Raw genomic sequence first — 19,152 nt, 5'->3', positions numbered from 1 at the left:
CACCTATGGCTGATACTAATGCTGCTAAGCCTATTTTAAAAAACTAACTTCAAGGTTTTGGAATATGAATTGATCAAGCCATATCGCCACACGGGTCCCTACGCTAACTCCACAACGTGTCGGTCAGTGACCGCCACCCCCGCAAAGCGTGCACATGCAGGAAAGGGAGGCCATGGAATGGTCCTGCAACCCAGAGGACCTGCACGTTGGTACACGGGTCTATTATGGCTTGATCAAATCATATACAGACACTCTGGTGTTGATTTTTAATATAGGCCAAACGGCATTAGTATCAGCCATAGATGGGATGTGCAGCCGTTGCTTTCTGTCCAGTTTCCGTGTATTATAGTAGTTATATTCTTGTACATAGGAGCAGTATTATAGTAGTTATATTCTTGTATATAGGAGAAGTATTAAAGTAGTTATATTCTTGTATATAGGAGAAGTATTATAGTACTTATATTCTTGTACATGGGAGACAGTATTATAATTTTGGGGAAACTAAACCGCATCTTTCATTTAACATAACTTGGGATTGAAGTACCTGGATTCAATCTGTCAAGATTGAATGATGATACAGAGATCAGTGTTGCTTTGGTTTGCATGTATGTTGTGTGGGGATATTCAGCAGAGAACATGCGTATCCAGGCTGAATGAGCGATTACAGAAACATGCTCCTCGTCCTTTCATGTCATCTTGGATATTAATTAAGCAATTAACTAATGGAGGGAGCATAGAGAGGTTGGATCTGGAGAGGATGGATCTGGAGTGGAGACCTGTTTTTTCTTCCTCTCATTACGTTCTCCTGTGACTCATGCCACCTCTAGTTATTGAACAGATGATATGAGAACACAGACATAATGACTTATACCAATATTTCCTTCTGTTTACTTAACCTTATGGTGCATGGACAACGACACAAGCAGAGGATATTTCTATCTCCAGGTACATGTTATTACCAGAGGCGTAATAGCTAGGGATTCAGCCTAGAGGGGCGAGTGAGTCTGAGTTGGCCCCCAACTGATTATGTTACCCATGGGGAACCTTAGCAGATGACAATGCTTATATTCTGCTCTATTACTCATATTGAATAAGGGCCTAGAGCAGCATAAAAGGCTTTCTACATTTCAAAAATATAAGGGGTTATCTAGGATTAGAAAAAATATGGTTCCCCATTTTCAGAAATAGCACCACTCCTGTCCTCTGGGGTTTCTGTTTGGTGTTCAATGGAGTAAAGTTTTAAAACCGCACGCAACCAGTGTGGTGCTGTTTTGGGAAGAAAGTGGCTATGCTTTGGTAGTCCTGAATAACCCCTTTAAGTGATTGCAGTGCAGTTATATTGAGTGACTCACCAGGGATTTTCTTTGATTGGAGTTACTTTCCTTTTTCTTTTCTATCTGGCTTGGCTATCATGAAGACTTTTCCTTGTGATGCCTTGTCTCAGCAGAATCAGTCAGACAAACATTTTAGGCTCTTGACTCCAGCTAGGCAGGGAAAGAAGTGTGGCCTCCTCCTGTGGTGTCCCACGGTTGAGTGCTTTAGGCAATTGTCGCAAAGCTATCCCTTCAGTGGTAATAAAGGTGCATTCTCTAGTTTTACCACAAGGTGTCACTGTTATGTTCGGGTTCTGTTACATGTTGCACAGCTGTATTCACTAGAGGGTTACTGTTTTTTGTACCACATGGTCTGTGCCAACCAATGAGAGATATTCTTTTCTTCCTACCTATCTCTGTTCTTTTCTTTTTGCACACTTTCTTCTCTACCACTCACACGGACTGTTACACACCCTGTAGGAAGTAGTCACATGGGGAGAGGAAGTGTAGCATTCTCTAGTTAGTTAGTTCCTCTCTGATTCTCTGTGGAGTAGGACACACACAGATCAGGCATCCTTGCTGAACTTAGCCAGGGCCTGGCTCTGCCAGGTTCCATGTCCGGGACAGACCAGCTGTGATAGTGAACAGACACGTATGGAGAACGCAGAGACTTTCTTTCTAAAAGCTACACTTATAGACACTAAGCAGTGCTTAACAGCTAAGGGAGGACAAGTCAGAGATCACTCCAGCCCACGCAGTGAACCTCTCAAGACAGTGCAGGGTGGTATCCTAAAGCAGAGAAACTGACCCGGATAGACCAAAGCAGCCTTATCCAAGGCCTACGTACTCTATCTTGCAGCACAGGTGACACCGGGACACGCTCGGACACTTAGCTCAACTCCGGTAACCAAGGCTGGGGCTTGTGTCACCCTTGTAGGATGGGTAACCTGACACTGCAGGGCAGAAGGTGGTTAAGCGACACTCAGGTCAACACACGGGCACAAGTATTCTTCTTCTCTCAAGTATTTCTTCTTCAAGTATTTCTTCTCACATTTTCTGGCAGAGTACATTACTAAACTGAGTTGGGGCTCTCCCGACAAACTCCTCTCCCCTCAACTGAACCAGTACTGCTACTTTTACTCAGCACTCCAGTATCTCTCAGCACAGATTCAGTGAACTCAAGTTTGTGCCTCGTCACCCTATTACTCTGTATTGCAATAGATTTTCAGTAAAACCACTTTATTTATTCTACTGGGACTCAGTGATCATTGCACCAGCACCTACACACACCGGCTACACCTTCCTTGGGTCATTTTCCCCTTTCTGTGGGTGGCGGTACCGACAGTCCAGGTGGGTCATCTCTCCACTCCGGACCACCGTGGTAAGAGCCCAAGGGACCCATCACAACCTGGCAGGTCACCGACCATTGGGGGTCAATATGGCCAGCCACATAAACTAAAAGCAGGTACAACACCATGACTGTGTGCTGAGTTAGCACTGGTGTCACGACTATACCCCCATTGGCTTAGCTGTATTCCAACCACCGACATAACATCATCCTGGCGGTTGGGTACCACACAAACTGGTGCACGCACCACACTCCCACATCTAATTTATCAAGGTTTACACCAGGAAACAGGCGTAAATTTTTGCGCAATGCCTGCATCCGGTGCAGGGCCAGCCAACTGTACTAAGAGGCATGTGCCTCTTAGAAAATTCGGCCGGGGAACAGTATATAAATACACTCTCTGTGCCCTCAAAAAGTAGTTAGGTCCCACCCTGTGCCCTCATATAATAGTAAGGCCCCGTAATAACCCCAATATAGTAGTTTTCCCTTCTGTTTCTATATAGCAGTTAGGCCACTCTGTGTCTCTATATTTCAGTTAGCCCCCCTCTGTGCATTTATGTAGTATTTTTTGCCTCTCTGCGCAGGTAGCCCCCCCCCCCCCCCCGTAGGTAGAATCTCCCATGTAGGTATCTCTCTAGTAATTAGCAACTCCTTTCCCCCCAGCCCCAGTAGACTGTATGTCCTAAATTAGGCACCTCCTGAGGGTAATCCCCCTGTTAGTTAGCCAGGGCTAGTAGAAAGCATCCCCCATTAGGCATCTTCTCCTCTGCTTGTTACATGTACCTGGTAGGGATGAGCGATCTTTTGAAAAGTTTGGTTCGGTTCGATTTGGCGAACTTTCGTGAAGTTCGGATTCGTACGAACCAAACCTAAAACGAATCTTGCTAAGTGAAATATTCGAATATTCGATAAGCGTACGCATATCTCCTGATATTTGAATATTCAATCCCATTAAAGTCTATGGGAACAAGCATTCGATTATTGAAAAACATGTATTCGACCATTTAGAGGTCACCAAGTCCACAATGACACTTCAGGAGATGATGCCAACACCACTGGAATGCAACTGGGACAGCAGGGAGAAGCATCTAACACCACAAAATCGCAGTATAAACCAGCTATTAACAGTTAGTTACGCGTGCGTATATACGTACGATATGTGTACGTCTAGCGATGCGTACGAAGTTCGTGCGACGCATACATGACATTCATGCGACCATTGCAGTGTGCACAGCAGAAGACAGGAAACATGGCAGAGAGAGCTGCTCCATTCACCAGGCCCGAATTAAAGATCATGGTCCAGTTCTTTGATGACAGGGACTATGATTTAAGACAGGGATGTGTGAAAAACCCTAACCAACATAAGTTAAAAATTATACAAAAGTTCTGCGTGCCCTTCAGAGACAGCTAAATGTCCAGAAGACCAGAGGGCAAATCCAGCGAAAATGGACGGATTTAAAATGAAAAAGCCCTGATATCCTGACCGAGCTTCGAAGAGAGATACGTCGCGGTGAGTAATTTGACTGCATACCTCACAACTTTCTGCATGGTCAAAGAGGGACATTTCGCCTAAGTTCACACCTAGTGATGAGCGAGTGAGTGACAGCAAACTAGGTTAGTGGGTGTTTGCATTCAGTGACAGCAAACTAGGTTAGTGGGTGTTTGCATTCAGTGACAGCAAACAAGAGAACTGGGTTTTTCCATTCATTGACAGCAAACAAGAGAACTGGGTTTTTCCATTCAGTGACAGCAAACTAGGTTACTGGGTGTTTCCATTCAGTGACAGCAAACTAGGTTACTGGGTGTTTCCATTCATTGACAACAAACAAGGTTACTGGGTGTTTCCATTCAGTGACAGCAAACAAAGCTACTGGGTGTTTTCAATCAGTGACAGCAAACAAGGTCGCTGGGTGTTTCCGCTCAGTGACAGCCTACAAGGTCGCTGGGTGTTTCCATTTATTGACAGCAAACAAGGCTACTGGGTGTTTTCATTCATTGAAAGTAAACAAGAGTACTTGGTGTTTCCATTTATTGCAGCAAACAAGGACACTGGGTGTTTCCATTCATTGACAGCAAACAAGAGTACTGGCTGTTCCCATTCTTTAACATCAAACAAGGTTACTGGGTGTTTCCATTCAGTGACAGCAAACAAGGCTACTGGGTGTTTCCATTCAAATATGTAGTAGCAAATCTACAAATGGTAGTGCAAGCACTCTGCTGACCAAGTGCTTTGTGCTGCTGATACATGCTAGACGTCTCGATCTAAAAAAAAAAAGAGTAGTACGTGTGTTCATCCAGTGCTACGTGCTGCTATGTCATACATAAATACACCGGGTGGTACAAGCTGCTGTGCTACTATAAGGCACTCTGTTTAGCAAGTGCTATGTGCTACATAATACAGGCGACTAGCTGTACCTATAAAATATTCATACACCCTTTAATAACCAGGTAATTCACCTGTATAACATCGACTTGTGACTTTATTACCTGCGATTTTGGGGTGCTAGATGCTTCCCCTGCTGTCCCAGTTGCATTCCAGTGGTGTTGGCATCATTTCCGGAGGTGACATTGTGGACTTGGTGAACCTCCATGTGGACAAATAGATGTTTTTCAATAATCGAATACTTGTTCCCATAGACTTTAATGGGATCGAATATTCGAATATCAGGAGATATGCGTACGCTTATCGAATATTCGAATATCAGGAGATATGCGTACGAATATCGAATATTCCAGATTCGTTACGAACTTTCTCAAAGTTCGGTTCAGTGACTAACCGAACTTTTTGCGAAGTTCGTAACGAATCTGGTTCGTTACGGTTCGGTTCGCTCATCCCTAGTACCTGTTAATCCCCCAGACCCTTTTGCTACAACTTACAGTGAGAGGCTATGTTCACACGGCGTAAGAGACCAGCCGTTCCGTGACCTGGCCGCCGCTAGGGGTCCCGGCTGGAGCCTATGCTATGTGTATACGCTCCGGCCGGGATCCCATAGACACCCGGCCAACGTATTTTCTTCTATTAACTATGGCCGTTGTTGCAATCGGAAAAACGAAAAAGTATGCTGTGTGAACAAAGCCAGATACTGCAGCTACATCCCTCTCCTCTTTTCTGTCTTTCATGCATTGATTTACACTAGGAAGACTGTGTAGAGCCTGTAGTAGAACAGTATAGAACATGATGGAAAAGGCAGATGATGTGCGGCTGTGTGGGTATAGCAGGCAGGAGTTGTGCATAGTAGTGGTAGTATAGTATGGGGCATAACAAGCATTGCAGAAGATTTGGTTGGGATTAGGTTGCAGTGGCAATTTCGAGAGATTAATTTGAAACACATCTCAAAAGTTTTGGTTTGTAATATGAAATTTAAATTTTTTGGGGTAATTTGGAATGAAACCAATTCATGGTAATAATCAGATCTAACCTGTTCCCTCCCAGTGGGAGATTCTGGGGTATGGGTGGTTCAACAAAACTGTTCAAGGATTTGTAATGTATGTGGCCATCTTTAGCGCTATTCTGACACATATTTCTACCTGAACACGCGCTTATAAACTCCAGAGAGAGAACAGATTGTGGGTTACGTAGAAAATGCGGCAGATAATCTTTTACGGCATTAAATATTTAGCGTAATCACCATACAGGTAATAGAGAGAATCTTGTAATGTTTAATTAGGCTAAAACTCCACCACTGCCTCCCTCAATGCTTCTCTATAAAAATAATTTACCCGCATTAATAGAGGAGATTTCATATCTTCTAAGCAGATTTGTGAAACGTTCAGGGCTTTAGGAAGTAACTTCTGACTTCACCCTGGCAGATATGGGGATTTTTTTTTTCCTCCTCCTCGTTGTTTCCTAGAAACAGCTCAGTACGTTTTCTATAGACGATCATATATCATTTTAGTTAACCAGCAGAAGGAGAGATGTTTTAATAAAGCATGAGGAACTATCTAATGCTTTCCGAGGCGGCTGACTAAATTGATAATGCCAAAAATCCTATCTTCAAATGTGGCATTATAGTTTTCTTATGTTTATTACTGAGGAAAAAAAGATTTAAAAGGGAATTTCCACTTTTAAGCTCAAAAACCCCAATGGTGCATGACAAAAAGGTATAAAACACAACATAAAAGAAAAAAAATCGAGACATACGGGGATGGAAAATGGAGCATAGACATGTATGGGTGCCATATCATAGACTCGTCAAGCCGCTTTATGAAGTCGTAATATATAGCTGAAGTGTTCTCATGGCTGGACTTGGATTTCATACAAATATTTGTCACCAAAAATATAATTATACAAAAAATATAAAGATGACGGGGGAGATGGTGTAAAGTAGAATTGGCTTTGTTGCCCCTAGCAACCAATCAGATTCCACCTTTCATTCCTCACAGATTCTTTTGAAAATGAAAGGTGGAATCTGATTGGTTGCTAGGGGCAACTGAGCCAGTTTCTACTTTACACCATGTTTGATAAATCTCCGCCGATTTGCAGAATTTGGCTGTTGCATTGTTCAATTTATGTTGTATGTATGGGCTGTAGTTTCTGTGATATTATGGCACAGGGGAATTCTGGCCTTGCAAAATGGGCCATGCAATGCAGAGAACCCAAGTGATTCCTGCCAAGAGTGCAGCAGACCTCTGCAGCAGGGACCAGTGTGTGACGGGCAGTGCACTGGCGGATAAAGATGGCTGCCTATCCTGGAATTGACAATGAGTAGCAGAGAGACAGAGTAAGAGACTATAAAAGAGAGCAAAGAGCTCCAGCAAGTCAATTGCACTATGGGCCAGAGACTATGGTGACAGCTTCGGTGAGCCTAAGAGTGATAAAGTATAAAGAGCAGAAGTGTAGAACAGAGTCCGATACTTTACAAGACAGCCATGTTACTGTGCCTCTTTGTGATAACTACCAGACATTCGAGAGAGAGAGAGAGAGAGAGAGAGAGATTTATCAAACCTGGTGCAAAGTGAAACTGGCTCAGTTGCCCCTAGCAACCAATCAGATTCCCCCTTTCATCCCTCACAGACTCTTTGGAAAATGAAAGGTGGAATCTGATTGGTTGCTAGGGGCAACTGAGCCTGTTTCACCATGTTTGATAAATCTCCCCCATAGTCTGCAAGATATATATATATATATATATATATATATATATATATATATATATCTTGCAGACTATGAGAGTTCTGCATTCATCTCTTGTTACGCCATCTCCTCCAGGACCCCCTGGTACTCCTTTACCTTGCGTTTAGGCCTACCAAAGGGACCCACACTCCTTATCCTACTATTCATCTCACAATTCTATTCCAGGTGCTCACCAAATATAAACCATCAGGAGCTAGATGGAGGATGTTAGACACTTAAAGGAGCTGCCTGGGGCCCAATGTCTAGAGGATAGAGGAAATGGCAAGTTCACACCGTGCTGCTCCTGTAAGTTGTATGTGACAAGATGTCTATTGATTGACACAAAGTTCATCCATCCAAGTTCTTTTCTTTTCTAATTGTGGGATATTTCATTGTTTAATCCATGTCTGAGAAGCAGGGGCTATGCAGTGTGGAGAACGTCGGGGCTAACCAGGTCCGTGGATGTGAATAATGCATTCCTAAACAGAGGCTTTCCAATTATATAGAGAGCAGTGTTCACCTGCCTGGACAGAGCGAGCTCAGCAAGAATGAGTTTATCCAATGGAGCTGAACGGCACCAGGTTTACCAGCGGCAATCTGTGAATGTTGAGACCCCGGGGAGTGTCAATAATTTCACTGGAAGAGGCTGACATGTCTTTGTTGAGTGATCTGGGACCTCCAGGGAAAAAAGATACGATGCAAAGTGAAAGCTAAACAATGTCTATTGGTACTGAACGAACATAGCGATGGCCGGTTCTGCTGCACGCTCAGGATTTAGGACAATTATAAAGTATCTGGGGACCAAAAGATGCAGCAAGAAGATTCTATGCCATTGAAAAAGCATAGTAAAGCATATAGCTTGGGCAAAGAAACCATCTTAATATTCATCTGCTACTTAAAGTAGTTTCTAGTGTTGCAAACCTATTGTCCAATACCCATGTGAACAGAGGGAAGTCCAGAAAGTGCATGTGTCTCTCTGGAGTGGTAGCAGGCAGCACATCCATTCACTACATCAACTTGCCATTTATTTCTAAGGACACCATGTAATACTCAATTTCTCCTGTGGTGGCACTGCAGGGAAATTGAACACTTGCAATTTCCCCCATAGAGTATAGCTGATTGCTGAGGAACACCAATATTCAGCTTATCATTGGGGGTGATTGCAACATCACAACTCAGCTCAGCTCGGGAGTGCCCACTCAGCCAGTAAGTGACTGGGGCGGGACACTGCTGCAGTCACTGATTGGCTGAGGCGGCCCTTCCTGCTGGGTCACCTCCCTTAGCATCACCACCTTCATTCTCAATCATCCCCCCCCCACCATCCCCGATTGGCGGATTAAAAACAAAAGAAACACTTCACCCCCGCATGGTTCCCCATAGCTGCAGGTCTCCTGACTCCTATTCTATTTTCTATTCCAAAGCAGGCAGCGTTTGCCTGTGCAGGAAAAGAGGACAGGGGAGAGCAGACAGCCCTGTGTGGAAGGTAGAGATGAGCACAACTAAAGCATGCTCTGAACATTTGGCACTGGAATACCTATGTCTGTATGCATGTTTTCGCAGACTCCTAAGGACTGCATCCAACTTCTTCAGCCACTGGTATTCAAATGCTGAACGATCAGACTAGAGCATGCCTGAGTTGCGCTCATCTCTAGTGTATAGCCATAGGCTGTAGTGTATGGACATAGGCTGTATCAATGTTTTCCTGGGGCTGCATCCAACTTCTTCAGCCACCGGCACTCATATGCTAAACGTCGGACTAGAACTTGCTTGAGTCGTGCTCATCTCTGTCATGGACGCGGCCGTCCCCGCTGCTCCTGTCTTTCTCTGTGGGTCCGTATGCACCTTGGCCCTCCCGCACTGTCTCTTACCCGACCAAGCTCCTGCTCTTCATTCCCGATGGCGGCGCATGTGTCAACGCCTCCTGGGGTGCGCACGCACCGGCTTAATGAAATAAGCAGTAGAGCAGTATGTTCTTAATTGGTAGTGGGTGATTGGCTATCTAATTAACTAACTAGCTAAGTGTCTTAAAGGTTTAGTTCAGTGAAAAAAAACAACAACAACTTTCGAGTCATCTGGTACCAAAAAGTGCCAGAGATTTGTAATTTACTTCTATTTAAAAAAAAATCTCAAGTCTTGCAGTACTTATCAGCTGCTGTATGTCCTTCAGGAAGTGGTGTATTCTTCCCAGTCTGGCGCTGTCACAGACAGTTGTGTCAGCAAAGAGCACTGTGTCAGACTTGAAAGAATACACCACTTTCTGCAGGACACACAGCAACCTATAAGTACTGGAAAACTTGAGATTTATTAATAGAAGCAAATTACAAATCTTTGGCACTTTCTGCCTCCAGTTCATTTGAAAGAAAAATATTTTTGGAGAAATAGCTCATCCTGGCTGCTTAACACCTTAGATGCCACAGTCAATAGCAACCATGGAACCTAGGCGGTTTATAGGCAGAAAGGAGTTTCTCAATAAGACCACTGGGGGAATAGCGGGGGGAGGGGTCAATTGGTTGCCATTACCGGTACACATAATTGGCATTGCCACATCCATAGTTGGAGCTACACAGTTAAAGGAGTTTTTTCCTTAGTTAAAGTGAAGAGAAGGAAGCTGAACTGTAATACCACACACAACCTAAAGACAGGGATGGTGCTGTTTTTGCAACAAAGGAACATTTTTTTTCTTATTCTGAATAGCCCCTTTAACACTTATCTATCCACACTAGAACTAGAATTGCTGTTTTCATCCTGCCCTCTAAAAGGTCTATGTAATGAAGGGGAATATAAAGTTCTACAGGCCTATAATGGTGTTGCAAAAAAAAAAAAAAAAAAAAAGCTGCCAATCATTTACATAGATGGAAAAAATAAAAAAGTTACGTCTCTTGGAGAGTGACAATGAAAAAAATTAGAACAATTGCTTGTCATTGAGGTCGAAAACAGGCTGGTCATTAATGGATTCAATTTCTCTCTATGCCGGGACTATGGAGCGACTGCTGCTATTAAGTTATATTATATAATTAATCAGCACAGCTTGTTTCACCAAAAGTACTTAGATTTTTAGAAAATCGCCCAAAATAGGGATGGCGGGTAGAAGGCCACTTAAAACTTTCATCTTCATCTTTTAGCATCGGTCGTTTTCAGTATGCAGCCAACGTGCAGGCTTTGTCTTTCGGGAGATCCATAGTAAGTGCGAATTGAATTAGGCCTCTCGCCATTATTATTAGTCCTTTTATTCAGGACTTATAATGGACACATTGCTTTCAATTAGCCAATAAGTGGTAATATAACATACAAAGGGTGGAAAAATGTCGTGCTTACGAATTGCGTAAAGCTGGGATTGTTGCCTGGAATAAAAGGATATAGGACAGGCTTTGAGAGGAGAATTACTGAGAAAAGGTGTATTTATTTATGAGCTGCTATGTACAATCAGTGTATTCTCACAAAGCATTCATTGCCTGGTTACTGCCACTAGCGTTGGTTGAGACCTCATTCACACACGCTTTTGTTTTGAATTGCAATAGTTAAAGGATCAAATAGGTTTCTTTTCTGGCGCCTAGCTTGTGCTGTTTGGCTTTGTCTTTTATTATTATCTTCTGGTCTCTAGTGCAAAAGCTGTGATGGTGCTCCCCCCAGCACACACCTACCATCTCCTAAGAGGCGGAAAGGCTTTTGTCCCCTTTCAGGCACCAGGACTGAGGGCGACCGGTGCCTCTGAATACTTTGTACACTTTAGACCAGTGATGGGGAACCTTCAGCCCTCCAGCTGTTGCAAAATTACAATTCCCATCATGCCTGGACAGCCAAAGCGCAGCTGAAGGTTTCCCATCCCTGCTTTAGAGCCTCGATTAAAAAGGGGAGATGGGGGTAAGATTCTACTGGATCATCAAGCATGTAGACCTCCAAGAGCCCGATCCTTGTTTCCTCTGATATCTGCCAAGTGGTGAATGTCAGGACGCCCCCATATTAAGTACCTTAGGGGAACATCCAAAATTAATTTATTTAACCAGTATGGCCAACCGTGATTGGTTACCTGGGAGGATGGCTGTAACTTGAGGAGGAGCAAAGGAAACCTGGCACACCTGGTGCTGCTGCCTAGTAGGTCCCTGAGAACTGTGTGCCCCCCAAGACACATATATAAATAAGCAAAAGAAGAGCCTGTGGAGCCTCATCAAAGAGTCTCAAAACACAGAACTAGCCAGATATCCCTCCGGGAAGGTGTTTCCCAGGGGGCAATGCACCTAGGACTTCACTGCACTAAGCACTTTCATTAGCAGCCGCCAGTGTTGTCGTTTTTGGCTGGTCTCTGGCCCTGAGATCACTGTTCTGTTTCTCTTATGGCTTTACTAGGCATTGCTCCCACCTAGCCAGAATCCTGCTCCACACTGATGAGGGGCAACACCCTGAAACAGCTGTATGTGGATGGAACCTGGTCATGGTTTTTCCCTTGTCATTACATTGACTTATAGGGCCACTTAATATGGTGGTTTTGGTAGTATCCTTACAGCAGTCACCCCTTGGCTGGGTCCTTCCCGGAGGGATACCTGGCTAGTCCTGTGTTTTGAGACTCTTTGATGAGGCTTTTGCATATTCATGTTTCCCAGGGGGCAATGCACCTAGGACTTCACTGCACTGAGCGCTTTCATTAGCAGCCGGCAGTGTTGTCATTTTTGGCTGGTCTCCCTGAGATCAGCGATCTGTTTCTCTTACAGATATAAATAAGGCAGATAAGGTGAAGGCCATGTAATGTGATGGGAGAAGAAAGGAAGCAAGTGATGTTGCGCTCTCTCACTATCCCCCAAGTTCACCTCTAAAGCTCCTGCTGCTTGACACAAACTGTCCCTTGGATGGTAGTGATGCAGCTGGCACATCATTACTTACAGAATAGTAAGATAATATCAGCACCTTGGTTTTTAAAAATGGTGGAAAGGCTAGCATGTCAACCACTTTAAAGGGGAAGTGCAGCCCATAATGTGACTACTTAGGGACACAGAAAGCTGTAACTTCCTGGTGCTAATGGCCACCAAAAGTTGCACAATTCCTACCAAATATGAGGTGGTGCCCCAGGCAGTTGCCTAACCCGCCTATTACTTGTCCCACTGCAGTGTCCCAGTACAGCTCCTGCTAACAAAGCGGTATTGGAAGCAGTGTTATCTCCATGTGACCTAACATTAAAAGCGTGTATTGTAAAACCACTACTTTGCTGACATCTATTGTAAGACCTCTAGAGGTTCATTTGAAAATGAACCTACACAAACAGGTACATGCATGCATCCAACATGTAGAAATTGCTAGAGCCAATGATTGGAGTCTGCTCAGCCCTGCCTGCTTTAGACCTGTAGAACCATAACCTGCCTCCCAAACAGGCTGCCCGGCTGTTGCCTAGCTAAGTCTGCCTCAGACCCTCTTGCAGATAACATTGGGTTAAAGCGAATGAACCAGCAGTACATAGTTTTTCTTTTTCTTTTCGGGGATGCCAGTGTCACAGTCCTTTTTTGAACTGCGACCCGGGTTCCCGCACACGGCGCTGGTCCATTGCTAAGCACCTGCCCGGCCTGAAGCACTGGAGGCGAACCAGGCCACCCCAGTGGGAGGAAACCCCCTGCCTACTATGACGCGGCTCGACTGATTCTAATGGTGCTCGGTAATAGTCCGGCACCGTGTACAGGAACCAGGCCACGGTTCAAACAAAAAGGTGCCGCTGCTCTGGCATCCCCGTGCCGGCGCCAGTCTATGCATGGTAAAAATAGAAAAGTGACAGTCACTAACCCCTGCAAAGTAAGGCTATGTTCACACAACGTATGAGAACGGCCGTTCCATGACCCGGCCGGGTCACTGAACAGTCGGTCTCTGCCTGGATCATCCCGACCGGATGATCTTTCTGACTGTAGTGTTCTGATGCGGGCGCATCAACGCGCGCCCGCATCAGGACTTGCTTCTGCACACAATGAAGCAAGCGGACGGAGCCGCTCGCTTCATCGTTTAAACTGACATGGGTTTCTATGGCCGCAATTCCCTGAGTTGTGGCCGCAGAAAACTCACGTCAGTTATTTGAGGGTCCACATGGGATCCCGGCCGGAGCGTATACGATGTGCATACGCTCCGGCCGGGATCCCTTTGAAGTAAAGGCAGTGTTCACAGGCGCATAAAATACAGCCGTTCTTGCCAATGACAACAACGGCCGTACTTTTATGTAGTGTGAACATAGCCTAAATATGCATAGGATAAGCATAGAGAGCATCACAAGGGCTTTAAGCTGGGACTAGTTCTCCTGTGTGCCACATCACTTCTCCATAACACCTGCACCCTGCTACCCTACTACATATTCCATCACCCTCTGGGAACATTAGTTCTATTAAGGTTAGTCAGGTAAACAACTTGTCAGGTAAAAATTATCGCATAAGCATATAGCATGGCTTACCTGTCTGAAATCACCACTTGCTCTCCCCTACCAAGTCCCCTCACTACTTCCTGGTTGAGCATTTGCTCAGTAGTATAATTCCCAGAAGACATTGTTTTCCCTCAGCTGCTCATCACAGTCCTCCCACCCTGCTTAGCCACATCCCTGCTCAGAGCTGCTGCAGATCATTGCTCTTCATAGAAGTCTGGAAAAGCTGCTTATTTATTGTCTTCCCCTCTGCCTGTGGCATTGTTCAATATATGTTAGTATCCTGTAAAGTCACTTCATTCTCTCTAAGTGTCCAAATAAAGATATCTATAAAATGACAAGGAGATGATAATGTAGGCTGTAGGGGCTGGTGGCTGGAGATCCAGCTAAGGATGATGATGCCAGAGGATGATGTGTTGTCTCAGGAAAGAGGGAAAAGCTAGAGACAATACCACATTCGAAATTAAAGGACTACACAACTTCCTGTAAGTGGTAAATTGAATACAAACAGTGATAACACTATATTACTAAGTTATTGATAATGGAATGTCCCTTTAAGTTAATCTTCTTAGATCTATAAAAATTAGCAATAGGAGTAGGAAGGAGAAGTCCTACATGCTTATAAGAGATGAGCTTACAAGGACCCTCACTTCTTTGCTATCTTTACTAGAAGAAATCATAATTCTATTCCAACTTCTTGAATTTTATATATTTTTTTTTCCATAGCACAGAGCGCTGTACAGAGCTGTCAGCTTCAAACCCGCTAAATGTAAGGAAGACGAGACAGGGGAGTTGTCAGCCATTCTACTGCAGTCACAATGAACTTGAGGAAACACAATGAGAAGAACAGGATGACCGGCAAATATTTCATTTAATGGCATATATTTTTTTTCTCTCCCTCAGTCTACATAACCCTGAAGTTTATATGGAAAAATCCATATGAAATCCACAGCGAATGGCCGAGATAAGGAGAAGGTTAATTTTGAAGAACATGGCTCAGTCCGCCTGAAGACAAGTCATAGAACGGCTGGGCGAAAAAGTCTCAGAAGCTAATTTATAACAAAAGTTTTATTGCAGAGGGATATCTGTGATGTTTGTCTTACTAAGAATGGATCTTACGAAGAAACAACTGCCCAACTCTCTCAATTCTTTCTAAGGGTACGTTCACACGTACCGGATCCGCAGCGGATCTTCTGCTGCAGATCCGCAGCAGATTTCATCTAAATAACTGAACACAGCATCAAATCTGCACCATCAAATCTGCTGCGGATCTGCTGCGGATCCTGTACGTGTGAACGCACCCTAAGGGTACAAACCCACTTGACGTATTTGCTGCGTGAATCAGTCTTAAAAATAAGCAGGCAAAACGGAGGTTGGCTTTATACGATTGTTCTGCGTTAAAATACGCAATTGCGTATTTTTGAAGCGTGAAGCTTGTTGTTAGCAAAGCATCAGTTGTTAACAACCTGTGCGAAAAAGGCATGTAGCTTCACGCTTCAAAAATACGCAATTGCGTATTTTAACGCAGAACAATTGTATAAAGCCAACCTGCGTTTTGCCTGCTTATTTTTAAGACTGATTCAGGCAGCAAATACGTCAAGTGGGTTTGTACCCTAAAAGAGGGTATCCTGCCTACAAGGGAATCTTCCACTATGGTGCCATGGGTAGGGGTCATCTTCTTGAGACAATCCCTCTGAAACTACAAACATTTCAACTCACTGTGCTTAAGGCCAAGGACCTTCTACTATAACTACTACCGTACTACTGTTTCTCCCAATAAAATAACTTCAAGGCCACGAGTACACTGTGAGCGCCCCCTACAGACATTAGTGGGAGTGAGAATGTCATTAGCTGAATGGCAGCAAATTTATGTCCCAGTCCGGCAACTTTTTCACAACTATTTTTTGCAAAAAGTACTTGCCCCATAAATCTGGTCCAGTTGCCATCTGACATTTGGGTATTGGATGACAAAAATGTGTTTTCTTTCCTTCAGAAAAAACTCACAAGAAAGCAACTATGCCAGACTCTCCACGGGTCTGGTGCCAAGCCCCATGTTATCTTATAGGGCAACATTGTATAGAAACTATGGCTTGTTGCATCTGCTTTTCACAGGGACCCCAGAGATGGTGGTGGTTGTGGGGTTAGCAGCCTTAATATAATGTAATTTTTCATAAATTGTAGCTCACATCTATGCAAACTTTTTGATTTTGTGTCATGTCACATGTGCATTAAAGGGAACCTGTCACCCCCCGTGCCGGGGTGACAGGTTCCAGACACCCCGTTAGAGACCCCTATACTTACCTAATCCCGCCAGGTCCCGCTTCTGAAGATGGTCGGGTCCCGGAGATCTCAGCCGCCGCAGCCCGGCGCGCGCGCTGAGAGATGAGTCCAACGCTCATAGAGAATGACAGAGCGCTGGACTCTCCCGTCATTCTCTATGGGTGTTGGACTCATCTCTCAGCGCGCGCGCCGGGCTGCGGCGGCTGAGATCTCCGGGACCCGACCATCTTCAGAAGCGGGACCTGGCGGGATTAGGTAAGTATAGGGGTCTCTAACGGGGGGTCGGGAACCTGTCACCCCGGCACGGGGTGTGACAGGTTCCCTTTAAGTTCTGTCAATTCTTGTCAATTTCGATTCTGTGTCTTCCCGTGGCTTCACATGCCAGACATATATATTTTTTAAATATAACATTAGTTAAAGTTATATATATATATATATATATATATATATATATATATATCATGGTAACATAACTTTTTTTTTAAAGAAAATTATTATTATTTTAAATTAATAGGCAGCAGTAAGAAGTGACACAGTCCCTGTGCTGCACTCCATGGCTATGTTAGGAAAGAGACTCAGAAAAAACTGAGATGGCCTCGGCGCTGGACGTTGGAATTAGTCTCCAATTCTTGTGAAAACACTTCTTTATTATGAGCAACGCGTTTCGGCGGCATTCTGTCGCCTTTATCAAGCTATGTTAGGAGATGCAGGGCTGCACAAGCCCCGCTCCATCACAAGTACACATTTCTACTGCTGTTGCATGCAGATACTGAGCCTCCTCTGATGTCTATTCCAATAATAATATGCATTATATAGACATTACACTTGGGAAGCGGCCTGTATCAGTAAAGCCATAGCAGGAGGCAAGCGCCCCCTACAGCCATGGGGGTGCCAGTTCACCAATGATAGACCCATACTCTGTACCTCCATAGTGGAAGGTTTTATCCTTTCCCCTGTCCTTCCACTTGTTTTTGTCCATACATCAGCTACCAATCCATTGATTGCCGGTGTCAGATGTCCCATTCATTCCTATCATGACAGATGTTGTCTCTCTGCTCTTCACAGTCCATTCAACTGGAGATGCCATAAATCAATCCCCACTTTCAGCACCAGGCTCTGAGGCTCTTTACATCTTTCCACTTAGTCTCTAGCGACGGCCACTGGATTTTCCTTGTCAGATCCTGTGTTGTCTCAACGGCGCCCCCTTTCCCTCTTCTCAATGCCATTAACAGATGCCATGGAAGCGAATAGGCATCAATCATTCCCAATGGCAGGTTAATAAACAGCTGTTTCTTTAATGATTTCAGCCTCGCCGGCAACTTTACAAGAAGAACGCGGAGCAATAAAACTGCCAAGTATCCAGAATAATCCCGGACAGATCAATCCTGAAAGTGCTGAGCAGGGAAAGTCGGTGGCGGATGCAGAGCTCCCATCATTACAGCGGGACCCCTTATTACACCCCACTGTTACCAAGCTGCATAAACTTTCATTTTAATAACAGCTGCATGGCTGAATAGCAATGAATGAAAGAGCCAGCATGTATGGGGGAGCCCACTGTAATGAGGAGAGTGGCACAACTGCGCCAATTTCACGGTCAGGTGATCTGATATTTTTTTTTTTTTTTTTTTTTGTAGCCTTCTTTTTATTTTAGATTTTCTAAATGTAATTATTTGGCAAAAAAGAAAAAAGAAGTATAAAGTAAGATCTCTGCTTGCTGTCATCCATTGATTACATGTGTCTTGTGTCCTATGATCGACATGTGTGTATAAGCTTGTCACAGTCAGAGCCTCTGGCTGTCCATCGCTTGGCCAGGAAAGAAGAAAAAAATCAAGTTTACCATAAATGACTGCAAGCAGAGGTATTTTCTCCAGGTTGTTTGGCTTGTGCCTTTACCATTTACTAATATAATTTCTGAATCAATTTATCATAGATTTCAAGAGCTCTACTTGCTGTAATTGAATGGGAATCTTCACTGTTTATGTATAGGGAATCAGAATCTGTCTTTGTGATACACAGGTGTATGGCCTGTTACAGTACCTGGGTGTCCATCTCATGATCAGAGCGTTTAGGCGACAGTAAGTCAGCTATAAATGTAAGCAGACTATGTAAGCAGAGATATGGTAAAGTGTAAAGATTTGATGTAGACACTTTATCTCATATTGTTGTATTCAGATCGATTGGTTTGTGCCTATACAATTTTTTTTAACATACTCTATGGAAAATAGAGCGGAGTTTGCTGCACATATAACCTGTGAACAAGTGTGGCGCTGTTTTTGGAAGAAAGCAGCTATGTTTTCCTAACCATGGACCTTCTGGTAATCCTGGACTAACATGAGACAATGTGCATTGTGCTAAAATTTGGCCCAAATTTTGGCTCCAGATTATATGTCAGCTACACTTGCCCCTAAAGAACTTTTGCCCCCTGTGTATTTATCCATATTTAGCTGTAAGGTCAGTGGGGGCAGACTTTAATAAAAACGGTTGGGCTTAAAGGGGTACTCCGGAAAAAATATTTTTCTTTCAAATTAACTGGTTTCAGAAAGTTATTTAGATTTGAAATTTACTTCTATTTAAAAATCTCTAGTCTTCAAGTACTTATCAGTTGCTGTATGTCCTACAGGAAATGTTTTATTTTCAGCCTGACACAGTGCTCTCTTCTGCCACCTCTGTCCAGAGCAGTTGCAAATCCCCATAGGAAATCTCTCCTGCTCTGGACAGT

Source organism: Dendropsophus ebraccatus, chromosome 14 (assembly GCF_027789765.1).
Source record: "Dendropsophus ebraccatus isolate aDenEbr1 chromosome 14, aDenEbr1.pat, whole genome shotgun sequence".
Classification (NCBI taxonomy): Eukaryota; Metazoa; Chordata; class Amphibia; order Anura; family Hylidae; genus Dendropsophus; species Dendropsophus ebraccatus.
The sequence above is the reverse complement of the archived record's forward strand: the minus strand, read 5'-3'. Positions refer to the sequence as shown.